General features: G+C 41.0%; 1 long non-coding RNA gene across 1 annotated transcript in view; it reads left to right on the top strand.

Moving 5' to 3' along the window:
• Window positions 1–1266: 1266 nt before the first annotated feature.
• Window positions 1267–27632, top strand: part of LOC111171771 (uncharacterized) — a 152157-nt gene continuing 125791 nt past the window's right edge. Inside the window, exon 1 of the long non-coding RNA XR_016394025.1 lies at window positions 1267–26389. This is a non-coding gene — a long non-coding RNA (uncharacterized LOC111171771). The remainder of the gene's footprint in view (window positions 26390–27632) is intronic.

The raw sequence follows: 27632 nt of genomic DNA on the forward strand, positions 1-27632 counted from the left end.
ATTTTTTGGCATTTATTAAAATTATTTTGAATACACATCTTTTTTTTCAAAACTTTTTTTCCCCAAAGTCTCCCCACAGCTCCCAATGAGACTTCTTTGGAGGTTTGCTATACAAACCTTGCCGCTGCTCTTCTTTCTGTCCCAGACTAACAGATAACCGTGGAAACGTTCTCCTGACATTGCTTAACCCTATGACTGCAACAGGCACCTCAAGCCCCACGGCGCCCTTTGTCTCACAAATAGTACAAATTGGGTAATGCGATTGGAACAAGGCTGGCGGATTCCTGCCAGGATGAAGACAGAGTAAGGAGTGAAGGAAATCTAAAAGATGTCTGTCTCACTTCCTCCCTGCCCTTCCCAATGCTGGATCCACATGGTCCAATGCAAGCACCGAGCAAGCTGGCCTACTGATGAATCACAGAACAAGGTGATGTGTCATTTGTATTTCTTGAAAAACAATCAGGTGGTGAGAGCCTGTCTTGGGTTGCTGGCAAGAACTTCAGTGATTATATAATCACCCAGACAATTTCTTCTTTCCCCGGTTTTCCATTTGGGGCTTTAAGTTGCGTCTTGTTTCTTTAAGCCAAACAGCTGACTTGACTCGTGTCTGACTTCTGGGAATAATTGAATTCTTCTGGCGGTGCTAAGTAACCGGAGAGTAGCAAATGAAAACTTCACCCTGAGACACACCCACACTCACCCACACGCAGACATGTGGGCTCTTCCACAGCATTCTGTGTGGTTTGGACAGAGAGATATGGGGAATATTCGTGTATTATTTGCCTTTTTAATTTCCCAGCCCATTTTAGGGGTCAAAGCTATAAATCTCAACAATGGATGTGGGAAAGTGAAGTTTTGTACGATCAAGGGGCATGTGGATTTTTAAAAGTTGAGAAATACTGTGACAGAGAGAAGTGGTGTCATTTAGTGATCTCTCCAGCCCTGCTTTTATGGAAAAACCACGCCTTGGTAGAGAAGGAAGTCAGAAAGGCAAAGAAACTAACAATGCTTGACTGTTCAATTCCTGTTAATGCACTTTGAGTGAATTAGCATGTTTAATTCACACAACAAAGCTCCTATTTCACCAATGTTACAGATGAAGATGGGGATTAGAGAGATTTAATAATATGCTCAAGTACACTCATCTGGTAATAGAGTTAGAGCTTGAATCCAGATTTCTCTGATGCCAAATATAGCTCCAATTATATCACTTTAAATCACTGGGGCGGGGGGTGGGGGGGGTGGGGGGGGTGGGGGGGAGAAATCTACAACCTACATAACTGTGGACCATGGAGTTGCTTCTCCACTTGTCACAGCAGTTGTCTTCTCTCTGGCTCCCTTGCCTGCCTGTCTCCCTGCTTTTGAAAGCCTCATTACTGCTGGTAGCTCCAGGGAACATCCTGAGTGCAGCAGGCCCTCCTTCCTTCTGGAGTTGTGCATGGCACCAGCATGCATGTCTTTACACAGAATTAAGAAGGAATATTATTTTTTAAGATTTTAACTTTTTTAGAGCAGCTTTAGGTTCATAGCAAAATTGAGAGGATGGTACAGAGATTTCTCATCTACCCCCTGCCCCGGCCATTCACAGCCTCCCCTGTTATCAACATCCTACATCAGAGTGGTACATTTGTTATAACTGATGAACCTACACTGACACAATCATTATCACCCGAAGTCCAGAGTTTACATTAGGGTTCACTCTTGGTGGTGTATGTTCTATGGTTTTGGACAAATGGATAATGACATATATCCGTCATTATAGTATCATACAGAGTATTTTCACTGCCCTAAAAATCTTTTATGTTCCACCTATTCATAATTCCTCCCTTGTCCCCCAGTCCCTGGAAACCACTGATCTTTTTACAGTCTCTATAGTTTAAATCACTGTTTTTTACAACTGGCAAGATAAGGATGTGGGATGATTTCTTGAGCTCACCATTACTTTTCCATCTGTTCAGAATTAGCTTGTATGTTCACATTGAGCCACCAATCAACACACATTTATAAAGCCCTGTCCATGAGCAAACTGTAGTAGTTATCTACGTGGGAGATATGGGAAGATCTAGCTGAAGTTAGGATCCATGAGCAGCTTAACAATCTGGTTAGCAGAATAGACAAGCTCTATCCATCTCTCTCCATATTTCTTTAGATCTCCATCTTCATCTGTATCTATGTCATTGACTCTAAATTAGAGCAGCAAGAAAAAATTTCAGGGCTTCAAGCACCTGCTAATTGAAAAAGTAAGTAAATATAACCAGAAGGTTTTGAGAAGACTTGAAATTGAACATGTTCTTTTTGGAACCTGGTAATGCTTACTTAGTAGCCTTTTATGAGGATAGATAAAGGTTATTCTTTTAAAAAGCTCCCCTTTTGTACAACAGTAGCCTGAATAGTCAGGAGTTGGCAAGGCCTTTTCTGATGTTTATTGGAGCAGCTGTGGAAATAATTTTGTACCTTGGATCCTATGATTTATTTCCATTAGGAATAAATTTGGGATTTAGTTTAAGGCTTTCAAAAACTGGAAGTGCTGTGGTCTCAGAATTATTTTTTATTAAACATCGTCTCCCTGGCTGCATTTCAGGTGCTGGCTGAATTCTGTATAGTGGATTGTGTTAGCATCAGAAATGCTGTTAAATGATAGTAATAATAATAACTACATATATACAAAGGATGGAATTGGGTTCCAATTCTATTTGGCTAAACTTCATATTTGACTTTGCTGACTCAGTTTGGGCATCTTTAAAGATAATTGATAAGTACTAAATATCTTTGAAGCACAATCACGCTTGAGAAGAGATGTGAACCCTTGAACACAGGTACTTTGAGTGCAAATTGTTATCTATTTCCATCAATATGTTTTACAGATTGACCCCTTAGACAGGAAGGAAATCTTCCCCATACTGTCAGTTCAAGACTGACTTGCAAATGAGAGCTGAGGAAACATGGTGGACAAGGAGGCTGGGAAGATCTGACTTTGCAGAAGCAGCATTACCGCCTTGCTGCCCACCGTGAATGAGAATTGCCATCTTTTTCTCCCAGAATCTGACTCTTGAAAGACAAGTTGCACATTTTGCTCCCAATACATAGCCACGTATCCCAGCCTCTTTCTTGTTCCCTTCTCACTCTCTCCTTCCCTCAAGCTCATTAATTCTCTGTTTCGATGGGAGCTTCCGAGAGAAATGGAGTGAGTCATTCAGCAAGGAGAAAACATCAACCATCTAGAATCCTCAACATTGATTTAGAATCCACTTTCTTATGGTTTAAATCATGGCTAAATAAACAATGCATGGAAGAGGGAAAAGGGAAAAGTGGCTTATCTAGTGAGGGCCAAGGAAACAAACCGAAACGTCTGTGTGCACACTGAGCCAGGGCCTGAGGAAAATACACAAAATGTAAAGCTCGTTTTTGGCCTCTAGGAGCATAAAATGGAGTTGGGGAGAAAAGCCTGCTGACAGTTTATGAGACATGATGAGACAAGTTATAGCTGTCACCAGAGCATCACTTTCCTTCCGTCTCTAGAATATAGAGCCCTCTTTCCTGACTCCCAGGGCCTCTGGAAAACCATATGCAGTCTCTCTCACTGGCCACGAGAGTATGCTGGTAGGAGACAGACACCTTGCCTGGGTGAGGGAGCCACAATCAGGATTATCTCCTGTAGCAGACTCTCTCCCTGTTCAATTCACAGCCACTCCCAGTACCACAAATGGATCCCCCAGTGCTTGGACGTGAGGGGTTCAGATTCTTGGTCTCAGAGTCCCGACCTCTTTTCCTTCTCTGCAACCCTGGCAGTTTCCTCCCCAGGGTCTGGAAGTGTCTTCTCACAGACCTTTTTTAAAAAATTTAATTTAATGTAATTTTACTTTTGGCTGTGCCACGTGACATGTGGGATCTTAGTTCCCGGACCAGGAATCATGCCCCCTGGAGTGGAAGCATCGAGTTGTAACCACTGGACTGCCAGGGAAGTCCTTAGATCTTTAAAACACATAATTTATGAATTTGGAAAAATGGAACCATCTTCCTGTTCTCATTAGGGTGACTACTTTGATGATGGTTACTGTCTTAAGGACCACTAATGTGACCTTCCTTCTCATCTCTTGTTAAAGGGAAGAAAAGCAAAGCAAGTTTAAAGAAAATGAAAACACAAGAGTGGTCAATTATCAAGTAAGCAAAAAACTAAGTGCTGAGCAGCAACAAAATGACAAACATTTTCATACACCTTATTCTATTTAATCTCCATGATAAAGACCACAGAGTAGTTTTTATTCTTCCCATTTTATTGAACAAAAAGCTGAGTGTCATAGGAGCTAAACAACTTGCTCAAAGTTACACATTTAACAGAGCCAATATTGCATATATTTTCTGTTGTTCAGGACTGTGTTCCTTCTACTGTACCACAGCTGCTCCTAGGTCAAAAGAGGAAGTACTTCCTGTGGGTTGGAATGTTCTAGGGGCAGGTTTATGAGGAGGACGTATTTGAACTGGCTCTTGACTGAATTATAGGCTTTGGCTAGACAGTGGACGAAGGCAAGTCTATTCCTGGACTGGGAGGATTAGCGTGACTAAAACCACAAGCTGGGAAAGTGGAAGGTGTATTTGGAAGGCTATGTGTAGTCTGCTGGTGAGGAGGGTTCTTTCGTAGGATGAAATGGCACCCAGCCAAAAGGAGGAGAACAATGAAGACGGCTTCTGCCATTGTTGTGATCAGGGAGTTTCAGGCACCTCTGCTAAATGAGGATAAACAGGGCTGACCTTCCCTCACAGGCAGTCTGGGATTCTAAATCATCAGTGACTGGGGAGTGGCATGCTCCATTATTTGAGGCATGAGATTATATCCACCAGCTATTTTGTGCAGTTGAATTTTTGTTCCATTGAAACGATTCTCTCAGTGTGAGCTCAATAGCAACGGGCATGATGGTGGTTTTTCTATGTTGCCAGATACTAGCTCTGAATTTCTTCCAGCGCCTCCTGCTCTAAAGCACCTCTTATGATTAATTAACCTTTTGTGGAGTAACGAGGACATCTGTGTGGGATGAGATGTACTTTGGTCAGACTTCAGTTTTCAGTTGTTCAGCAAGAGGGTAATTAATTATAAGAGCTGAATCTGAACAGAAGATTGTTGGAGGAAATCCAAATGAAGCAAAACATCTAATTATCAATGAACAGGAAGGTTTTTTTTTTTTTTTTTTTTTTACTGTTGTTGTAGGAGTGAATAAAATACTGCGATATAAATAAGAGGTAGTAACAACTTAAGACGCCTGCTTGGAGTGTACACGTAATGCAAAAAATGTGAGATATTTGTAGTTTTGGAGATAAAGTACAGTGCACTAACCATAACTAGACAAATAGGAAACAGAGGCCAACTTAGTGTCTGAAATAAATATGTATTCCCCTTTGAGATAATTGTCGTGTTGACTTGAACAAGGATATATCTAGAATCTTCTGGCCATTATTGCCCCTGACAAATGACAGTAAACACCTCTTGTCTAGAGAAGGAGGTTGGATTAAGATGCAAAATAAGAGATAAAATGCAGGAAGCTAAAAACAGTTCAAAATCAGTTTCTTTAACATAAATGGCTACTGTGATAGAGATGGTTTTCCAACGCTTAGCTTTCTGAGGTGAATCACCTCCAGCATTTAGCATGTCTACTCGATACAATCTCGAAAACTCCCCCTAAGCCAGACCCAGCCAGAGATCCTAGCTTGACTTACTTAACTCTGAGGAGGAGTTACCTTAGTGGACATTGTGAGAAATTTCCACTCTCAAAATGATTGTAAATGTTGTTTGTTGTTCGCATTCACTGATAACTTCCATACAGATGCTGCATGATTCAATTTCAGTGAGAGAATATGATTCTGTTACTGGAAGGGGGACCCCTTCTAGGACCCGAGGGTGGGCTCTTGTCTAGCACTCAGCAATGAATGGCCCAAGGAGACACACATATACAGACAAAGCACAAAACTTTATTGGAAAGGAAGGGAGAGCAGAGGATAGCAGGGTAAGAGAAGCCAGGAGAACTGCTCTGCCACGTGACTCACAGTCTCAGGCAGGTTACCTGAGGGGTGGTGGGGTTACCCTTCTGGGTTGTCTCTGGTCAGTCACCTTGCCTGTGCCCATATTTGGTCCGATTCAAGGCCCTTCCTGGCAGTGAGTGCATTTCTCAGTCAAGATGGATTCCAGTGCAAGAGTTTCTGGGAGGTTGACAGGACATATTATGGGCTGGGGTGTCCTCCTTCCTCTTGGCCCCTCCCAAATTCTTCTGGCTGTCAGTAGCTTGTCAGTTCCGTGTTCCTTATCAGGACCTCCTGTTGTGAGATAACTCACGCAAGCTGGTTATTATCGTGCCTGGCCAGGGTGGGCAGTTTTAGTCAATGGTTCCCTAACAACTCTAGTTCCTGTTTATAAATACCACCAGGCTTCCACTGGCATGGAGATGCTGTGTCCTTTATTTCTTCTGCTGCTATCAAATAGTTTTTATTCCTATTTTCTTTCTCTCTACTTCTGCTGCCTTGTGTTAGTACTTGTTGCCCATTCTTTGTGTGTCTCTCGGTTTCTACAACTTTCTATTGTAGGTTGTTGTTGGGAGACAATTCTTTGTGGGTCTCTTGCATTGCTGCACATCTTGCAAGCAGAGGCGTCGACGACTTTTGTCCTAGACTATCTTTTCGTGGACGTCTGTACAGCGAGCAGACTTGGAGGATAGTGACAGTGTCTCCCTCTGGAACAGAGGGCAGCTTTATTTGCCATTCAGTCTAATAATGGGGGCAAAGGTAGGAAGGTTTGCTAGTAACCCATTATAAAAGATTTAGGTTTCCTAAGTTTGAGGTTCCTTAGTTGTGACGCAAACCTACTGCATCACATGGCTTCTCTGTGTCACCCCTTTGGGACCTAAAGGGGTGAGGGACAAGGGGAACCAAAGCAAATATGAAGCTTATGCTGCTTGCTGTGCTGTGAGTAATAAGTCCTTTGTCTCTGACTCGGGTGGCTTGTGTCTTCTGCCAGCATCCATGAAAGTGTGGCAGGCTAAATTGTTAGGTGCAAGGAAGGTCAGATTTCTTCATACCTCTTTTTTTTTTTTTAAATTTATTTAATTAATTTATTTTTGGGTCTTCATTGCTGCACGCGGGCTTTCTCTAGTTGCAGCAAGCGGGGGCTACTCTTCGTTGCAGTGCATGGGCTTCTCATTGCGGTGGCTTCTCTTGTTGCAGAGCACGGGCTCTAGGCACGCGGGCTTCAGTAGTTGTGGCACGTGGGCTCAGTAGTTGTGGCTTGCGGGCTCTAGAGAGCAGGCTCAGTAGTTGTGGCTCAAGGGCTTAGTTGTTCCGCGGCATGTGGGATCTTCCCGGTCCAGGGCTCGAATGTATGTCCCCTGCATTGGCAGGCGGATTCTTAACCACTGCGCCACCAGGGAAGTCCCTCTTTCTTGACATGTATGTCTTACATCCAGACTCCCCTAGAGAATCTGACTGGGTCAGTTAGTCATCATCCACTATAGAGGACTCCAGCAGTGCTGACCTCTTTTTTTCTTCTAGTTTTATTGAGATACAGTTGACATACAGTACTGTATAAGTTTAAGGTGCACAGCACAATGATTTGAGCTACATACATCATGAAATGATGACCACAATAGGTTTAGTGAATATCCATCATCTCATATAGATACAAAATTAAAGAAATAAAAGAAGGTTTTTTCCTTGTGGTGAGAACTCTCAGGATTTACACTCTTAACACCTTTCATATATAATACACAGCAGTGTTAATTATATTAATCATGTTGTATATTCCATCCCTAGTACTTCTTTATATTATAACTGAAAATTTGTACCTTTTGACTACCTTCATCCAATTTCCCTTCCCAGCACTGAGCTCTTATGTAAGACCTTCTTATAGGCCAGTCAGTAGATTGCTGCCTTTGGATCAGGTACTTGTGCTTGGACCAGTCATCTGTGACCAACTTTTCAAAGTCACTTTGTTCAAATATTGGGAGCAGTGAATGAGGGACAGGAACTCATGGAAAGGGGCTGTGAGCTTGGTAAACCCTTTGAAGTTCTCAGAAGCAGACATTGTAACTTGCACCTTTCACAGACCATCCAGGGAAATGTTATTGAGAATTAGTAAATTCACCTCAACTCTCCTGCATAATCTGAGATTTTTGTGAACAAAGATGATTGCATGTGTTCTTCTGCAATTTGCCAGTTCTCTGCCTAAAGAGGAAGCATTTGGTAAATTTGTGTTCCTAGTACTGGATATTGGAGATGAACGCTCAGGTTCAATGGAGAGGTCCTCTTTTAGCATTTGTTCCACCATTGGAAGAGCAGCTGTGCAGTTGGCTGGGATTACCTGCTGCCAGGTTCAGTCATGGACTCTGACTGGTATAAATCAATCAGCCTTTTATCTACTGTGATTGACGCAGGGGAGGGCTGATGACTTTAGGGCATTGCTCAGGAAGCTCCCACTCTTTTTCTGAGTGTGAACCTCAACTATATCTTCCATGTTGTCACTGTTTTAGTGAGGGTTCTTCAGAGAAACATAACTAATAGGAGATAAACACAGTTGACTCTTGAGCAACACAGGTTTGAACTGCACAGGCCCACTTACATGTGGATTTTTTTCCTTTTTTCTTTTTATTGAAGTATAGTTGATTTGCAATATTATAGTATTAGTCGTAGGTGGACAACATAGTTATTTGATATTTTATAGATTATACTCCATTTTAAGTATAGATTATACTCCATTACTAAAATATTGGCTATGCTTCCTGTGCTGTACATTACATCCCTGTATCTTATTTATTTTATACCTAGTAGTCTGCGGATTTTTTTTTCAATAAATATCAATACTACAGTACTACACGATCCATGGTTGGTTGAATCCATGGATGCAGAACCATAGATATGGAGGGCCAACTGTAAAGTTACACATGAATTTTTGACTGTTTGGGGGTTGGTGCCCCTGACCCTGCATTGTTCAAGGGTCAACTGAACACAACTCCATGTGTGGAGATTATATATCAATATATTATACATATTTTGTATATATATATAAAATTTCCACATGCACCACCCACACACACAAATCTCTATTTATCTATCTATCTACATATATCTATATTTACCTATATCTATCTATCATCTATCTATCTAGAGATATTTGTTACAAGGAATTGGTTTATGAGATTTTAGAGGCTAAGAAGTCTCACAGTCTGCCATCTGCAAGTTGGCGATTCAGGAAAGCCAGTGGTGTAATTCAATCTGAGTCTGAAGACCTGAGCGTGTAAATCCCAGTCTGAGGACAGGAGACGAGATGAAATGTTCCAGCTTATGCAGTGAGGCAGGAAAAAAAACGGGTAAATTTCTCCTTCTACCTTTTGTTCTATTCAGGCCCTCAACAGATAGGATGATGCCCACCCACACTGGTGAGAACAATCTACTGAGTCTACCAATTCAAATGCTGATCTCATCTAGAGTATCCTCACCACACACCCAGGAACAGTGTTTAATCTGGGCACCCCATGGCCAGTTTAGTTGACACTAGGTGTCAACTAAAATTAACTATCACAGTCACCAAGAGGGAAGTTAGCTTGAAAATAAAGCTGGTACTTGGAGGAAGGAAGAGCCAAAAGAATAGCAAAAATTGGAGCCAGAACCCTAATCAAATTATCCCCAAAGTCTATACAGTTTCTGGGCTTTTCCATTATGTGAGCCAATAAATTAACTTTACTGTTAATGTCAGTTTGAGATGGGTTTTCTATTACTTACCAACAAAAACATCCTAAGTGATTCATTTACTAGTTTTCATAATATCTAAGGTCACTCAAGGTTAATGTTGGAGTTTACATAGGTAATACAGACATCTTTCTAAAGTTGGGACAGTGCACTTTATTTTAGTCCTGGAGACATCAGATGCAACGGTTTCATACCTGTAATTCACTGCTCTTTCCAGTGCCAGACACGGTATTGCCCGTAAACAGTTGTGGAATGAATACATGAATACTGCCTATTGCTCCCCATAACTTATCTGTCATTTCCTGAGTCTGATCACATCTCCTTGATCATTGTTATTGGGTTTTTGCTGCAGAATTTGGAGGATGAGGTTAGTTACTAAAGAGTTAAATGAAAAGACAAAAAAAAAAGTCACGTTGTTTCCACAGACAGTGGCCATCCATGTCATCTTGGGCTCCACGTTCTTTAGGGGTGGGTTTCCACATTGGTGATTCAGCGGGTCAGGCCATACTACTTAATCAGAAGTTATAATTTTTGTTTGAACTGTTCAGTGGTCCATTATAGTCCACAGTTTACATCTTGTGGTAAACGGACAGACTAACTTGTTTGGCTGGACTACAGTGTTATTTTCTTCAGAAAATAATTGGACCTAGAGCTGTGCTTTAGATCTCAGCACTGTCCTTTTGTATGCAAAAGAATATCATCTTTTCTAACTGAAAACTGCCAGATAAAAACGTCAAAACAGAGATGGCCCTACCCCATGTACAGGTATCACTACCATGTGTTATAAGTGGAAGTACCAACAGGAATCACATCCAAAGTGAGAGAATAATACAGCCTTGCTAACTACAGCTGAACCATGTTGAAACAATGAAGAATCCTGATGGGACCGCAGGTTAATACTCCCAGCTTGCCAGGCCACATGCTTGCTGATATCAGGCTTTTCTAGTAGTTGTGGAAAACAGTTGAAATCAGAATATCTGGGTCAGCATAACTGAATGTGCACTAGCTGACAAAAATCTAACATGAACAGCCTTCCCCAGTGGGTTCTCTTCTGCTCTTTCAAATGCTTTGTGATACTCAAAGAATGGAAGAATTTCTCGGAATGTAGCCTGTGGACAGCAAATCCAAGTTGCAACAAGTAGGTAGCAGGGTTCTGATGCAATGGCGGACTGTCTGGGAAAAAGGCACGAAATTTTCTCCCCAGAGGAGCATCATTTATATCACTAAACACACCCATGTACCTTAAAATGTCTTTTTGGAATCTCAAAGGTGGTTTGAAGAGAAACCCAGACCAAGTAATTGTCTTATAGGTAGAACTAAATCCAAGGCCATGCATCACTGTGGAGAGCAAAGAGCTTGTTGGAGTTTTAAGCAGAAAAGGGCTCTTTGTCCTGGTCAAACTTGAATTCAAAGAAATCCTTTTGTTAACTAAATTCTCCATAGTTTCTCCAATTGCGTTGCATTTCAGTCTTCATTATTTCACTAATATAGCTTTAGGTACACTTATTTTCTTTCAAGTCCAGGCTATCTCCATTCATTTCCTTTAGTATTTAGAAGTCCAAAATACTATCATACCATCGCCACTTTCCTTCCACTGTCAAGAAGCATCGTGACAGGTTTAGATTGCCAACTGACTTCTGACCATAAAAAATATTCTGTTAAACATTTCCCCGTGGTATTCTTCCCAGCAGTAAAATTCTCAGCAAGCCTACTTAACAATTTCTTAGGTGCTCATTTTTTTTCCATAATGAGACTGCCAACAGATGCCTGTATAATGGAAATATCCATTGACTCCCGTGGATCATCTCTATCTGAGTTTTGCAATCTGCATCAGGAAAGCATTTTCACCATCCTCTGTCTTCCTGGATGGTCTGTTTCTACAAATGCTCTTCGCCATGCTTCTGCCTTCATGTGTGTGCATTTCTGTACAGGAGTATATCCTCTTATTCTTACTACAGCACTTGATTATACTTACTTTGCTCTATTATTCTCTTCTCTAGTGTTTTTTTTTTTTTTCTTTTAAGCATGGATTTATTTCATCCAGCTGGTTCCAGGAATAGGAACCATATCTTCTAATTCTTCTTATGCCTCTAAATACCACTTAGCACGATGAAGATGGCTAATAAATATGCTTCCCCAGTAACATCTGTTTCCTGGTCTTAGTTTCATTTGCATTGGTTTTCTTTTCCTTAAAGGCATCCCTTAAATTTATTTTTTGTAATTAATATTTAAATTGTTTAAAAGCTATTCACAGTCCTCTTATAAGCTAATTTCACCTGGTTGCAAATATTTTGAAACTGGATTTGACTGGAAAGGAATCTTAGGTGTGTGGTCTATGACTGGATATATTTTTTATGTTTATCTTACCACCTTGTTTGCAGTTTTTTGTTGTTATCATTCTAACTGGTTTATTAAATGTGCTTAACTCAGTAGCGTTTAACCAAGAAACAACATTTATTTTTCTTTCTCTACTGCCCTTTATTATACTTGGTCAGTTTTCTCTTCTCTGCCTCCTCCGTGACAATGTGAACAGATCACATAGCTTTTCAGTCAATTTCAAAGTGTTACTAAATGGGTTCACTCTCCAGTATGAAATAGCACCTTCAACCTCTCATGTGATTGAGGCTCCTTCCCCTCCTGTGACCTCCCGTCCCCATCCACTGCCCACCCAGTGCTCAGAGAAGACAGGAGCCCTCCGTGCAGTAGCTGGGCTGTGAGGCACGTCCTGGCTTCCCTCTTGTTCTCCACTTTGCTCTTCCACTCCAAGTCTCCACTCAGAAAACTGCTGCTTCCACACTCCTCAGCGTCGGGCTGGAAAGTAGGGTGGAAAGCTAGATGATGACGGTTTCTAACTTGGCTGGTACTGGTATAAATGCCAGTGTTCTCTCTGTGGCACATAACCCAATGCTGGGGTTCTCTCAGGAGTGTGTTTCATGGGATCTTTGTCCTGCACAGGGAATGTATTCTCTGGCTGATGTCTTGTGGTGCCCTCTCAGTTTCTTTGCTCTGGCTGTATACCCTACTGAGATTTTGCTGGGATCCCAGTGCCCTGCTAGCAGAGCCCTTTCAAGACGGGGCCCGCCTGGCTCCCCCTCCCTGGCATTCACGTGCTCCAGAGTGCCTCTGTCCTGCTGGGGCTGGTAGAAGTGCAGCGTGCTCACTCTGGTGTCTTCTCATTTTGTTTATTCTCCAGGGATAGCTGCTATCTTGGAGGACAGTCCAGATTCTCTCAAAAGCTTTCTAGCCCCATTCTGCATGATCATCAGTCATGGACTAAGGTGCTGCTTTTTCTGTATGCAAGTGGTTGTGCTGAAGCCCTTTCTAGTTGGCTGGGTGTTCTGCATGGGGGGAGGGGGGGCAGAGTACCCCCATTTCCTTCTCCATGGAAAAGGGACTGGGAAATCTACTCCCATGAATTTCTCTAAAGAATCTTTTTTTTTGCTGCCAGGCTGTGGGTGATAGGCTAAAGTTTCCAGGGCAGGTTTCGGCCACTTCTAAGCCAGTCCTATAGGGAGGGTCTTTGGATTATGGGGAGTGTAGTTCCTTATTCTCAGCTCTGGTTCATCAGATGAAATTCCAATTAACACCATGTCATGATACAAAAACAGTTTGTGGCACTATAGGTTTTATGTTTCTCTAATGAAAAATAAAGTATGAGTGCACATTCTTTTAGTGTTTATTCCAGATTCTTCCATAGGGTTCTTATAGATGAAGCAAGGCACTTTGAAAGCTTAGATGTTTGCTTTCTAAGTTTAGTATCACACTCTTATTACCAATGCAATGCATATGATTAAAGAAACATGAATTAGATAGGTAAAAATTAGAGTGTAAATTTGTTGAATGACATTTGAGTTCGGTATTCTTTGACTCCTTTTAGTTGAACAGTTATTTTCATTGAAATATTATTTGGTTGAGAAAACCTACTATAGAGTAAAACATATTGTCTGTGATTCTTGGCTTTAGAGAGTCTAGTTTCTGACATGGCTTCGAGATGTCTTAATGCTGAGAATTGGATTCGCAGCAATGGGTTTCAAATCAGGTAAACTGCTTAGCTTCATGACCTGGGACAAGGCATTTTTATGGGACTAAGTTGTACTAGTTTTAAATTGAGAACATTTTACTGAGTAATTTTTAAAGTCCTTCAGACCTCTAGCAGTTTACAGCATTCGGATAATATGTATTTGTGTTGGTGTAAATTGAAAAAGACCAGCTTGAAAAATAACTGGTTTTTAAAAAAAAAAAAAAAATCTGATTCAGCATTTGCATTAGCAATAATGCTGTTAGACAGAATTTCATCATTCACCATATAATTCATATAGCCTTTAATTTTATTACTGTTTTGCTATACTTTCAATAATGGAAAGTTTAATGATCAGTGACTTTAAACACTTAACCTAGTACTAGCATTTTCCCTTCATTGATTGTAAAACAAGTTACTGTTTCCTTTAGAATATATACTATAAATAAAGAAGTTATTTATTTATTTATTTTGTAGACGTCTAAATACTACTAAATATATTTAGTTTTCTCAACTGGACAATGGATATAATAACACAGACAAAAAAAAAAAAGCTCAGCATGTCAGCGCAAGTGCTCCTCAGACTTTCCTGCAAGAGGATGACACCAAGTCGCAAATGGGAGACTCCGTGACTCTTCTTTCCCTCAACGTGACATCCAATCAGCTAGAAAATCCTTGGCTCTGCTCCAGAGAGGGTCACAAATTTGTCCACTCCCCTCTACCTATGTTGTTACCACCAATTCTATTCATTCTTGCCCAGATTAAGCAGCCACAGTGGTCTTTAAATACATAAACCAGGTCACTTCCATCCTCTCCTTGAAATCTTCCAGTGGCATTTGTTTGCAGTTGGAATAAAATCCAAGTTCCTTATCATGGTGTATTAGTGAAGGTGATACTAGCTGTGGTGAACACAACTCAGAATATCAGTGGCTTAACAAATGAAATTTTACCCCTGGCTCATGTCACTCTTCCGTGCAGGTGATCCTGGTTTTGAGCAGTTTTCCTCCGCTGATGATTTAGGGACTCAGGTTTTTCATCTTGTGGTCCTGTCATTTGCTAGCTGCCCCAGAATCTCCTGCATCCAGCTGGGCAATGAGGGAGAGTAGGTGGAGAAGGCACACCCACTTCTTAGCTGCGGTGGCAGTAATAATGCCGCATCACCCTGCTCACATTCCACTGGTCATATGACCCCTATTAGAAGCTATGGGTGCTGGGAAACATAGTCTCCGACAGGCAACCACTTCCCAGGCACCACTCTTCACTTTGGAAAAGGCGCATGAATCTTTGGGGGGTAGCGAGCCATCTTACTACACACAGTCTTGAAAGCCCCCCACGAATTGCCCCACCCACTTCTCTAGCCTCCTCCCACACACTTTCCCCTGGCTGTGTTCCAGCCGCACTGGCCTTCTCCTCTTAAGCTCATCCTTGCCTTAGGACCCTTGTGTTCTCTTTTTTCTGCCTGGAAAGGTTTATACCCAGACCCTTTCCTGGGTAGTTCTCTTCAACTCTCCAGTCTCCATTCAAATATGGATACCATCCCCTCAGGAGTCCCCGCCTGACTACCAATATAGTTCTCTACCACGTCACCAGGTTTAGTTGTCTTCACAACATGAATCAACTATCTGGAATTATCTATGCTTATTTAGTTATTGCTCATTTTTCTCGCTGCTCTCACTCCTTCTGACCCACTCCCCACCCTTACTGTGTGTAATGTAAACTCCGTGCCTGACTGTCTTGCTCACTGCTGTATGTATTAACAGCACACCAAACTTGAGTGGCACATAGAAGTCACTCAGTACATATTTATTGAATGAATGGATAGAATCTTTTAGCCCTGAGGGTTCAAAATCCATAAAGAAGAGTTGATATGGGAAGGCTGGCATCACTCCACATTCTCAATCACTAGGATTCAGTTCGGCTAATCAATCATTCAACCGATACAATCACCTATCTCTGTTGCATTAAATCCTCATTGTACTATCTTGGAAAAATCTGGTCGGATATGTTTAATACAACAACAAATCTAGAGCCTGTTAGAAATCATTTTTGCAAAATTTTAAAAAATGTACTTATGTCTTTTGGAATTTTTAAAGTAGTCCTTTTCTGGCTAAATGTGAATATGCATTACAGGTGTACACTTTGTTTGTGATTCTTATTGCTACTAATAATACCACTGGGGAATACAAGTGAATCAACAAAAAACAATTCTAATGGTTGCTCCACCTGCCAGTTTCAAAGCTGCTACTGGAACCTGAGACTTTCGAGTTTTGTATGTACACAGAATTTTAGAATGACTACTTAATTCCTTTTCCCTACTATTTCCAGAGTGGAAATTCAAAGCCCTTTTGAATTCCCTTGATGAAATTACTCACACAAATGTAAACTTTTATGAAGATGTATTTTACTCTACTGAGAGGCAACATAAGGGGCTGGAAAAATATTTATTTCAAAGCCCAAAACCCTGAGTTTGAATACTTTGGGTCTGCAACTTACCAACTGTGTGACCTTGTGTAGGTATTAATTTTTTTCTGTGCCTCAATCTGTAAATAGAGAAAAATAATATCTGTCTCACCGGGATTTTGTAAAGACTAAATATGACTGGTTAGTCTAAAGCCAGCACTTAGTAGGTGCACAGAGATTGTTAGTTCTTTTTCCTTTGTGGTATATAAGTATTTCTTTACTCAACTTAACTCAAAGTTCTTTAGAAGACAAAGCCTGATGGGGCAATTGTTCAAAAAAATGTGGAACAATTTCACACAAAATTTTTCATACACACTCAGGGTTAGATTAGAAATGTTGGACTCACCTCTTTTTCTCTCGATCACATATTTAATGAGTTATAACTGATGTTGATTCTACTCCTGAATTATCCATGGACGCCATCCACTCCTCCCTGGACACTTCATTTCTGACGTTCCCACTAAGATAATTCCCAACTGGTCTTTTCATCTCTTTTCTCTTTCAAATCTATCTTATACACTGTGTCAACATCATTTTTCTAAAGTTCAGATATAATCATACTACTTGCCTTCTTAAGTTTCTGTGATGGTTAATTTTATGTGTGAGCATAACTGTGGGTTACCCAGATATTTGGTTCAACATTATTCTAGGTGTGTCTGTGAGGGTGTTTCTGGAAGAGATTGGTATTTGAATTGGTAGACTGAAATGCAGGGTGCCCTCCCCAATGTGGGTGAGCATCGTCCAATCCATTGAGGGCTTGAATAGAACAAAGAGTTGGATGCAGAGAAAAAATTCCCCGTCTCTACCTGACTGTTGAGCTGAGACATTGGTCTTCTCTTGCCCTGAAATTGGGACTTGCACCCAGTCAACTCCAGTTCTCAGGCCTTTGGACTTGGACTGGAATTATAGTGCTGACTTTGCTGGGACTCCAGCTTGCAGATGGCAGACTGTGGGACTTCTCAGCTTCTGTAATTTTGTGAGTCAGTTCCTCATAATAAATCTCTTTATATATCATATTGGTTCTATTTCTCTGGAGAGCCCTGACTAATACATCTTCCAAGCCTCCAGTTGCCCATAGGTTAAAATTTGTCCATATAAATACTTAGTCTGGTTTACCTCTAAACAGCCTTACTAGCCAATGTTTCTTCCTTTCTACCCTCATACACTCAACATTCTTGGTATAGTGACCTTTTCATCATTGCCCAAACACTTGGTCTTCTGTAAGACTTTCTGCCTTGAAAAGCAGTTTTCTCTGTCTGGGATATCCTACCCTCTCTTCCCTACCTGGTGAATGCCTACTTATCCTTCAGGGCACATTACACCTTCAGGTCTATTGACCATGTAGCATTGGTGAGAGTCCACTCTTGCATCTACTGATGGAATATAGGCTTGTCTAGTGGATCTTAAGGATTGGGGTGGAGGTAGCTGGTCCCTTCTGCTGACAGCCCAGTGATGACACATAAACATTTGATAAAATTTAAAACATTATTAAATTAATTTAATTATATTACTTAATAAGGTAATTCATATGTTTAAAACCTGAAGATAGAATTCAAACAAATGCATATAATATTAAAAAATGCTATAAGAAAGCCCATTTTGCAATAAGAGGTCTGCAAATTCAGTCAAGGAAAAATAACATAAACCTACTTCAGAAGCAACTTATTCAACAATAAAATTTGATCACAGGTACAACATTGGAATCAGATACTACTGTGTGTGCTAATTATAAAATATACGAAATTTTATCCTGCAATGGAAACCTCTAGTGAAAGGGAATAAAAGAATAATGCTTAAGTTGGTGATATTGCATTTCCCAATAATAAAAATATAGCGTCTTTTACAAATGCAGTCTACACACTTTAAATAAATTAATCTACATGCAGAGAATGTTGCTCCTCACTGCTTTAGTCAGCCCACCAGGAATCAGTCACCACACATTTTCAGAGTGTTCTCTGTGCTCTGGACACTGTGCTGGGCATTGTGGGGATTATAAAGGAGTATAAAGAGGTGGTGCCTGTCCTCACGGGACTTTCAAGCTGTTCTCTTGCTCAGCTTTGCTTCATCTCTGATTTTGTCTCCTACCTCTGTACTCAAGACTTCGATTAATGATCACCGTCTGTATCCATACCATTCTTCTGCATTGCAACATCAGCTCATCAAGTCCCTCGCTTCAGTTAGGACCACCTTGGTCTGGTCTGTATCTGTCCCTCTTCCAAAAGGGACATTTTAAACTGGTTAATGTAACCCCCATCTTGCCCCAGAGGTCTCACCACTGTTTATAAGAATTAGCACCCCTCATTTACATTTACTTATATTTACTTCTGTCCCTCTGACTCTTTCTTTGTACACTCTCATTTCCAGATCCTAATCCTATCGTTAGTTCTTTACATTTAGAAAGCTTTTTGTTTTCTTCTTCTTTCTAGAAGACTCTTGAAGTCCAGAATGACCCAGAGGAGGTGTTATGTCACAACTTAAGCTCTTTCACTTGAGTTTTCACTAATTTTCACTTTCACTAGTTTTCACTCCTTATCAGGAGCGAGGAAGAGTGTAACTAAGGGTAGGAGGATGGTGTGATGTGAAGAACATGGAATGGGGTGAGGACTCCTGAAGGGAGGAAAGAGAAGCTCACAGGAGAGGTGGGAGAAAGGGTTAATGATGTGCTGTCTAGTCCACGGTTTCCTCCAACCCCTGGGCCTGAGCAATTAAAATGGCTTCTCGCCTCAGGGTCTAGTTTCATGAACTCTGCTGCTAGACATTTTTTTCTAGTGAATATTTATTACCTCAACTGTAATGCTTCATTTAACATAATATAAAAATTGTAGAAAAAAAGAGTAATTAGTAATAAATCATCATCTCATCCATTAGCAGCAAATAATGCCACTTTGTCAAAGTCATAATCATCAAGCCGTCAGCTAGAGGGGATTATGTGTGTTACCCTACTGGAATCAGTCCAAAAACAAACCACAGCTCCCGTTTATTACCCTAATTATGCCTTAATATGATGCTGTCTTTTTCTCCCATAAACTTGATAACAATAAAAGAGTAACAATAAAAAATGACAGGATAAATGAGCAAGAAAGGTAGCCTGAGAAACTTCCCAGCCCTGTCGCCCACCAACCTCTCTAATTTCTGATGCTGGAAAGGCTGTAAGACTGAGGAGGGAGCTGAACAGAATAGGGAAAGTCTTGGGGTGTTGGATACATGACTATATGGGATAATCTTTTGTTAATGTAATTAGAATACAGGCAGTCCTCACTTTACACAATACCATGTCAACTGAAATGTGTGCATATCGGAACCGTGTCATTGTTTTACACGGTTCAGTGATAATAGAGATTGCCACCACGGAATTGAGCAGAAGAGAGGATGTGGTTCCAATATGAACACAACTGAGTTAGCATGGTATCATGCAAGGTGAGAACTGTCTGTAGTCTATTGTAAACAAATCTTTGTTAATTTGAGATTTGTCAGACTGTTTGAGAGTGGTGGAGCTGATGGAAAAACAAGTGCAAAAGATTTAAATGAGGCTTTCTATGACGTCCTAACCTATTACCTGGGATGAAAGATACACATCATGTGGGTTAGGTGAATCCATGGCGGGAAGGTGAGACTTCTGTGCTGGAGAAGGTGAGTGGGGGGTAGGGCGGGGGCTAAAATACCTAGTTTAAAGATCAGTGTTAGGTGGAGAAAAACAGGTTAAAAACCAGAGAAAGAATGCTGGGTATGGTGATTGATATGGTTGTGGGAGGTCCAGCTCAGGAAAATTAGGACATTCCCCAGAACCAGGAGAAGACCAGTCAAGGCCCTGTGTGTAGAAAGGCTGGGGAATCTTCTTTGAATTAGTTGCTTAGGTGACTGTTATGTTAGGATTTCTGACCTTTTGTGGAAACTCCGTAGAGGATTTGCCCAGCTGAAATGAACGCCTTGACTGCTCCGACTGGCCACAAAGTCAACTTTTTGGTTTAAATTAGTCTGAATAGGTTTCTATTACTTTCAATTAAGCAATCCTAATATATGACAGGAATCTAAAGGATTTAGGATAGCTAGAATGAGGACTAATGAGATATTGATTGGGAGGAAAAGCAGGTTAGATGAATAAAAAAATCATGGTGACCCCTCCCCTCCATTCCAAGGGCTGAGTCTGGGATGGTGGCTTGTAGCCAGAAGGTTCACAAAAATCTTTAGTGAGTGGAAATAGTCTTTAGTGCTCCAAGTTTATACCCTGTTGGGTGATGTGATGGGCCTCAACAAAAATGGCTGATGCCCTGCAATTTAAAAATCGTACCAAACAAGATCTACAACTTTCTGGTCCTTATTCTTAAGCCTCACCTCCAGCCATTTGCTACCTCACATCCTGTGTACCAGTCACCTTCCAACTGAATCTCTTTCAGTTCCTTTAGTGGACCATGTGGTTCATGGCCCCTGTGCCGCCACAGAATGTTGCCTGGAAAGCCCTGCTTCTTCTCACCTTCTCCAGTTGCTGATCTCCTAGGTGTCCTTCTAGGTACCTTTTTGTTTTTAATAAGCCTTCCCTAACCCCTATAAATAGAGTAAATCTCTTCATCCTTTACCCCCCCCCACTGTCCTTACCTACCTGTTCTTATGTCTTCCTAACAGACTCATAGCTCCTTTAGGGCAGAGAGTAGGCCTTAATCATCTTTATTTCCTCAATGTGAACACAGTTCGTGAACCATATTATATGCTCAATAAATATTTACTGACCCAACTTAATGACTCCCCTCAAGCGAGAGTACAGATGGAGGAGATTGCGTATGAATGGTGTAAGTGTGCTGATGTAGGCTTGCTGAGGAAGGTGTACCTCTAGTGAACAGGGGATGAAAAACAGTGGTAATTGAAGAGGCATGGTTGCTTTGAAAATAGTATCTACTCTCTCCCTGAATTTTACATATTCCAGATTATGGAAGTGGAAAGTCACTTAGAAGAACCTAGGCTGTAGGAATCTTCTCTTTGGGGGATGCTCTAGAGAGGACCCACCTAATCACACAGACCTGTAGGCCAGGCTTTGAAGGAAATTGGATTTTGCTGATGCCCATCATGCTGCAATGTCCAAGTCTGAACTTCTAGTCAACTTCTGAATGTCATTCCTACATTATCAGCTGCTTAATGGGCATTGTCCACTTAGATGTTTCTGGAACTTCAAACTTCATGAGTATAAAACTAACTCATCAAAAAACCTTCCATCCCAGCTCCTTCTCTAGCCTTGTTAAGGCATCGTCATTTTCTCATTCACCAGCCTCAAATGTTGTAACTTTCTCCCCATAGCAACTGATTAACCCGAATCTCCCCTACTCTTCCCTCGCCATGTATTTTATTTTATTATTATTATTTTTTTTGCTTTTTTTTTTTTGCTATGTATTTTAAATCCATCCTCCCTTTCCAGTCTCACTGTCACCACCCTCCTTCAGCCTTGGACTATTGCAATAATCCTAAAGTCTCTTGGCCTTAAAGCATTTCACTCTACAATTTATCCTGTATGTTACCATGCCTGAATTAGTGTTCCCTTCTCATCATGCTAGTCTCCTGATAAAAACATTCAGAAGCACCTAGCACAGGGCCGTACAAAAAGTTTGTAAGTTAATTAAAATTACAAACTTTATTGCAGTTGTGAATTCTGACCACAAAATTGAACATATGAATTGCTGTAACACCTTCATTATTATAAACAGAAAAATTATTTTATAGATTGCTAGATGCTTTGCATTGTTCAAAGTATTTTTTCTGTATTACTAGATCTGGTAGAAGCTATACATAGACAAAAGTAGTAATCATTCATGTTCAGTGGAGCAAGTGAGACACTAAAAGTGTAATTTGTTCATTTATCTGTTCTACACATATTTATTAAGTATTTACCACGTGCATGGTAATAGGTTCTTGGGTGTGTCAGGGAGAGAAGAACTGAGTGAGGGGAGATAAAAGAGAATGTGATCCTGTTATGAACTGAATGTTTGTGTCCTCCGAAATTCACATGTTGAAATCCTAACCCCCAGTGTGATGATTTTAGGAGGTGGGGATTTTGCCAGGTAATTAAGTCATGAGTGTGGAGGCTTCATGAATGGGATTAGTAGCCTTATAATGTGAGATACACAAGAGCTTTCTTTGCTCTCTGCCATGTGCGGACCCAGCAAGAAGATGGCCACCTACATGCCAAGCAGTGGGCCTTCACCAGACATTAGACATGTATACACACACACACTCACACACACATTAGACATGTATGCACACACACACACACACAGATCTTTGGTGTATATTCACACACACACACACACGTGTGTATATATATAAAATCTCTGTATATCTCATTGGTTCTGTGTCTTTGGTAGAATCTTGACTGATATAATCCACCCTTGTGATGACTAGCTTTCAGGAGAAATGTTTGGAGGTTACTAAGGAATGTTTTCCTTTTTGTTTTTCAAAATACTGGGAGGAGGGCAGACATAGGATCTGTATCTAGTTTTGGACTGCCCAGCATGCTTTACTTTTCTCCCTTTTGCTAGTAATAGAATTCCTCTGTCTTATAGGGAATCTCATCCTTGTACTTTGAATGGGGCTGACCTACTTTCACTCCAGGTGTTGGCACTTGACCCAGCCTAGCCAATCAGAATAATGCATCTCATTGGCAACAGTGATTGGTTTAGGGATGGGCAGGCGACTCAAGCTGGACCAGTAACATTCCCCTTGTGACTTTTGCTCGAATTTCCAGAACCTGGTGGTTTATTATGAAAGTTGCCAGCTGAAAGGGCAATGTAGGGTTAAAGCTGTGGATGAGACTATCTCTTCTCCTCGTTACAGAGATATCAACAAAGAGGAAAAGAGGCTGATTCTTGATGTCAGCTTTTCAACCCCTGGATGTAATTGTGTACCTTAAATTGCTCAGTTACATATTCCAGGAAAATCACCCCCACCTCTTTTTCACTTTGTCCTGTTAAAGGTGGTTTGACCTGTATTTTCTGACGCTAGCAACTGAGTTTTGACTAACAAAGAAATTGCCCAGGAATCTGCAATTTGTGAAGAGGTAGAAAATATTATGATTATAGAGGGGACTGAAACAAAGAAAAAACGATTGTGTCTGGAGACATAAGGAAGATATTACAGCATGAAACACAGGGCACTGAAATAATTTCTCACTAGGATGATGTTTTTGCCACTAGTTGAGGTGGTCATATTATAAGACAGCAGCTAAAAGCAGCTTTTCAGAGCTTCAATTGTGATTTAAAGAATGTATGTAGGAAAATTAAAATAATTAAAAAATTTAAAACTACACTAACTTTTACATATAAATAATTTAATTGAGTGTGAATTATTCTTAGGCCTGCACCATATGATAAATCACCTAGTTAATTTAAAAATTCTGTTATTGGGGCTTCCCTGGTGGCGCAGTGGTTGAGAGTCCGCCTGCCGATGCAGGGGACACGGGTTCGTGCCCTGGTCCGGGAAGATCCCACATGCCGCAGAGCAGCTGGGCCTGTGAGCCATGGCCGCTGAGCCTGCGTGTCCGGAGCCTGTGCTCCGCAACGGAAGAGGCCACAACAGTGAGAGGCCCGCGTACCGCCAAAAAAAATAAATAAATAAAATTTAAAAATTCTGTTATTGAGGATATTAATAAATACAACATCAATTCTTGGCCGTTCTCATTTTAGATACTAGGCAGTCCCAACAGCCATTTCTTTAATACAGACTTGGTTGGCAAAAAGTTATGCTTTTCTTGACTAGTGAAAGAAGAAGCTGTGAACTAGCATGGCAGATAGGTAAATGAATTAGCATTTACTGAATGACAGTGTCATAAGTACTACTTTAGAGGTAGGCAAAAGGCAACTGAGAGCAAAGAGCAGAGATATCTATATCAGAGTTGGGGTGTCAGAGGATTCCTGGGGGATAAGCTTGAACTGATACTGGAGGATGAGTGAGGGTTACTCGATGATGGTGGGGCTGAGGGCATCCCAGACATCACAAATGCAGAAGCATGGGAGACACCAGGCAGCTCAGGATAGTAGAAATGAAATGTTCATGAGGGAGAGGTGGGAGATGACAATAGAAAAGTAAGCAGAGACTCGAGACTGTGTGTGTTAAGCTTGAGAATTTGAACTCTGGCTGCAGTGGGGTACCACGGAAGGACTTTAAAACAGAACAGTGACCATTTATTTAAATCTCCCAAGACTTATTCTTTTTTTCAAGCCAGGACCACATTTGGGGCTAGTTATAAATGCATGGCAAATAAGGAAATGAGCAATTACTCCCATCTGTAGGGTGTTATAGGGAAAACCTTTACTATCTATGAGGCTCTGATCAACAGGACTTCCAAGGAGTGATTGGGTCATTGTTCTCATGGGGCTTAACCAAAGGCCTTGGGCAGAAAGACAGCACTTTGAGAGAAGGAGGCTTTGTACCAGAGGGTGGGTACTGATTCAAATTCATGTGTGTTGAGTCCCAACTGGGGCCTTGACATTGATCTTCTGTACTCCTGGATCTGAAATAAATTCAGAAATGTAGTCCTTTGGAATGAAAGCTAAAATGAGGGTGGGAGAGAAAGGGGAAATACAGAAAAGAATTAGCCTTACTTTAGTGACAAATTCCCAGCAGGGTATTCTTTTAAGTAGCATGTATTCTGTTCTATTCCATTAATTTTAAAAGGAGGACCACTAGAAATGACTTATCTGAGTAACCCAAAAGATTCAGATCAGCTAGTAAACTAATGGGACCCAGGTCACCTTTTACATGAATGATGCATGAGCAGATGACAGATACAAAGAGCTTTGCTAAGTCTGCCAATGTTTAGTGTCTAAGAAACTGAAGGGTTTCAGTCAAATGAATAAAGATCCCTCCAGTATAGTGACTTCCTGTGCTTTGGAAGATTAACCAGTGCATGCTTTGCTAACAGTTTGTTTTTCTGCTTTGACAAGGAGAAAAAAATAAAGAAAAAGAAAGGGTGATATGTACACATATTCGAAAGATAGGGGATTTATAGAACTGCACTGTTCTACTGTTTCTGAATGACCCCTTTTTAATGTAAAAGAGACCTGTGACCTTATTTGCATTTCAAATATCCCTGGAGTGGAATAGTGAAGATCAATGAATTGATTGTCAGAGAAACAGGGTGAGTAACAAATTTCTTAGTAAAGAGAAAAGAAATACAAAGGAGGAGGATAGTAAGGTCTTCCTAATTCAGAAGTAATGGAACGAAAAGTCTCAGCTCTATTCTTGGTCTCATTTTTCTAAAATTCAAATAATCTGTGAGGTTAGGAAGAACAATGCTGACCTGAAAAGTGCAGTTAAATATTTTCTCAGTGCATAATTTGGGACATTTGAATATGGCCTAACATGTATTTTGGGGGTGGGCTGCATTTACCTTGTCTGGGGGATATTTTGAGATGCAACACAAAGTAATAGAAAATGGGTTGTATTTGGAAGCTGAAAGCCACCTTTCCAGAAACCCTGTCCTCCCTCAACCATTCAAGGCCAGAGGGCGGGCTTCTTTTCAGAGTGAAAAATCTTTTCAGAGTAGTATAAACATTTATATATTCAGAGGAAGTCTCACTCCATAGAGTAGGTTGTATACTAGTCCTATGTCTCCAATAAAATAATCACTTCAGCATGTAATTGTCTAGATGGCTAGGGAGAGGGAGTTTTTTGTTTGTCTATTTTCTGAACACTTTTGGAGCTCTCCTTATAGACTCCTGGAGCCCCTAATTTATACATATCTTAGGGGTGGGAAGTACTACCGTACAGAATGTCATACTAGACACTTTTATGTCACATACAACATACATAATGTTCTGTTAGAATTTGCAAAGTGCTTTTGCATATGTAAGGTTTCTACTCCCACAACAGATTCGTGAGGTAGGTAAACCACGTATTATTGTCTTGCCTTTGTAGGAAGTAGATGGGTAAGGAGTTTAAGTAACTTGCCCAAGATGACACAACAAGTAAATGATGAGGACAGGACCCCATACAAGGCCTGCTGGCTGCAAGTTATCACCCCAGTGTATCAGTTTGTTAGAGCTGCTGTAACAAAGTACCACAAACTAAGTGGCTTAAATAACAGAAATTTATTGTCTCACAGGTCTGGAGGCTAAAAGCCCAAGATCAAGATGTCGGCAAGGCCATACTTCCTCTGAAGGAGCCAAGGAAGGAAGGATCTGTTCCAGGCCTTTCTCCCAGCTTCTGGTAGTTCCTTAGCTTTGGGCAGGGTAACTCCAATCTCCACATGGTATTTTCCCTGTGTGTGTGTCTGTCTCTTGCATTCCTCCTTTAACTGTTAAGCCACACTGCCTCTCTCATTGTCCCTCGTTCGTTTTATCCACACCTCGCTGGTTTGGTTTCTATCAGAGGTCTAGCATGGAGTTTGGAAGCATCTCTAATTTCAGGATCTCAAGACTGTCTCTCCTGTGAGTAGAGAGAGGTTATTCTTTGCACCCAGTGCCCCTACAAAAGGTGCAGGCAGTCTGAACAGCCCTGTGTCTTCCTTTTAAAATGCCAGAACCATTAAGTACAGTAAATGTGTTCTACTAGAAAGGGTGGGTTGTAGCCAGCAGGAGTAAAAGCCATGCCACTTATTGGTCTAAAAAGGTATTTAGCAGCTACAAATAACCTCCTGGATTAATGGAATCAACAGTCTTTAGGTCTCCACATGTAAAGGGACCATTTATTCGACATCCATTCATTTATTCAACAGGCCGCGGTGCCGGTTTGGGTCGAGCTAACTCTGAATTGAGGCTGCTGTCCTTCCTCTTAAGGCTTTCTTCAATAATTATTCTGTTATTGACACATCACTGACCCAGGCATGACTAATGGGTTAGTATTACTGAGAGATGCAGCTAAATAAAGGTCACCTCAGGGTGGGCGGTGGGGGGAGTCGAGCTGACATTTCCATGGTGCAGTGGTGGAGCAAATGGAGATTTTAAGGGGGCAGACCCCACTCAGTCTTTACAGGAGACTACAGTGCCATTACAATGCTGCGTAATTAAATTTCTTCCTTTTCCGCAATCTTTGTTGCACTTATTAATTAAGTAAAATGACACAAGAGGGTGAGCGCTGGCTGGCTGTGGCACACTTTGGTGTATTGTTAGGACAGCGGTGCAGGCTTGATTACAGTCAGTGTGAGCAGTAGCAGGTTACTTATTGGGTAATAAGACCGACCCAGGAGTGTCTTTATAAGAGTTGAAAGAGGAATTTTCAGATAAAAGAGAAAAAAATGTTTTTTTAATGAAATTTAGAAAATGGGGTCAGAGTATAATTTATGGACTAAATCTTGCCCTCTGGCATCTGCCAAAATAGAAAGACAAGGAGGGGGAAGGAAGCCAGAGCTTGGCAACTTTCTCATAAGCTCTCTCTCTCCTTTTCCTGTCCATCTGTAACCCCACATCAATGGATTGCCTACATCCTTAGGCAGGGTTTGCTATCGTCTCCT

This window comes from Delphinapterus leucas, chromosome 8 (assembly GCF_059928025.1).
Source record: "Delphinapterus leucas isolate spDelLeu-1000000601 "Yukka" chromosome 8, BTC_Dleu_Yukka2, whole genome shotgun sequence".
Lineage (NCBI taxonomy): Eukaryota > Metazoa > Chordata > Mammalia > Artiodactyla > Monodontidae > Delphinapterus > Delphinapterus leucas.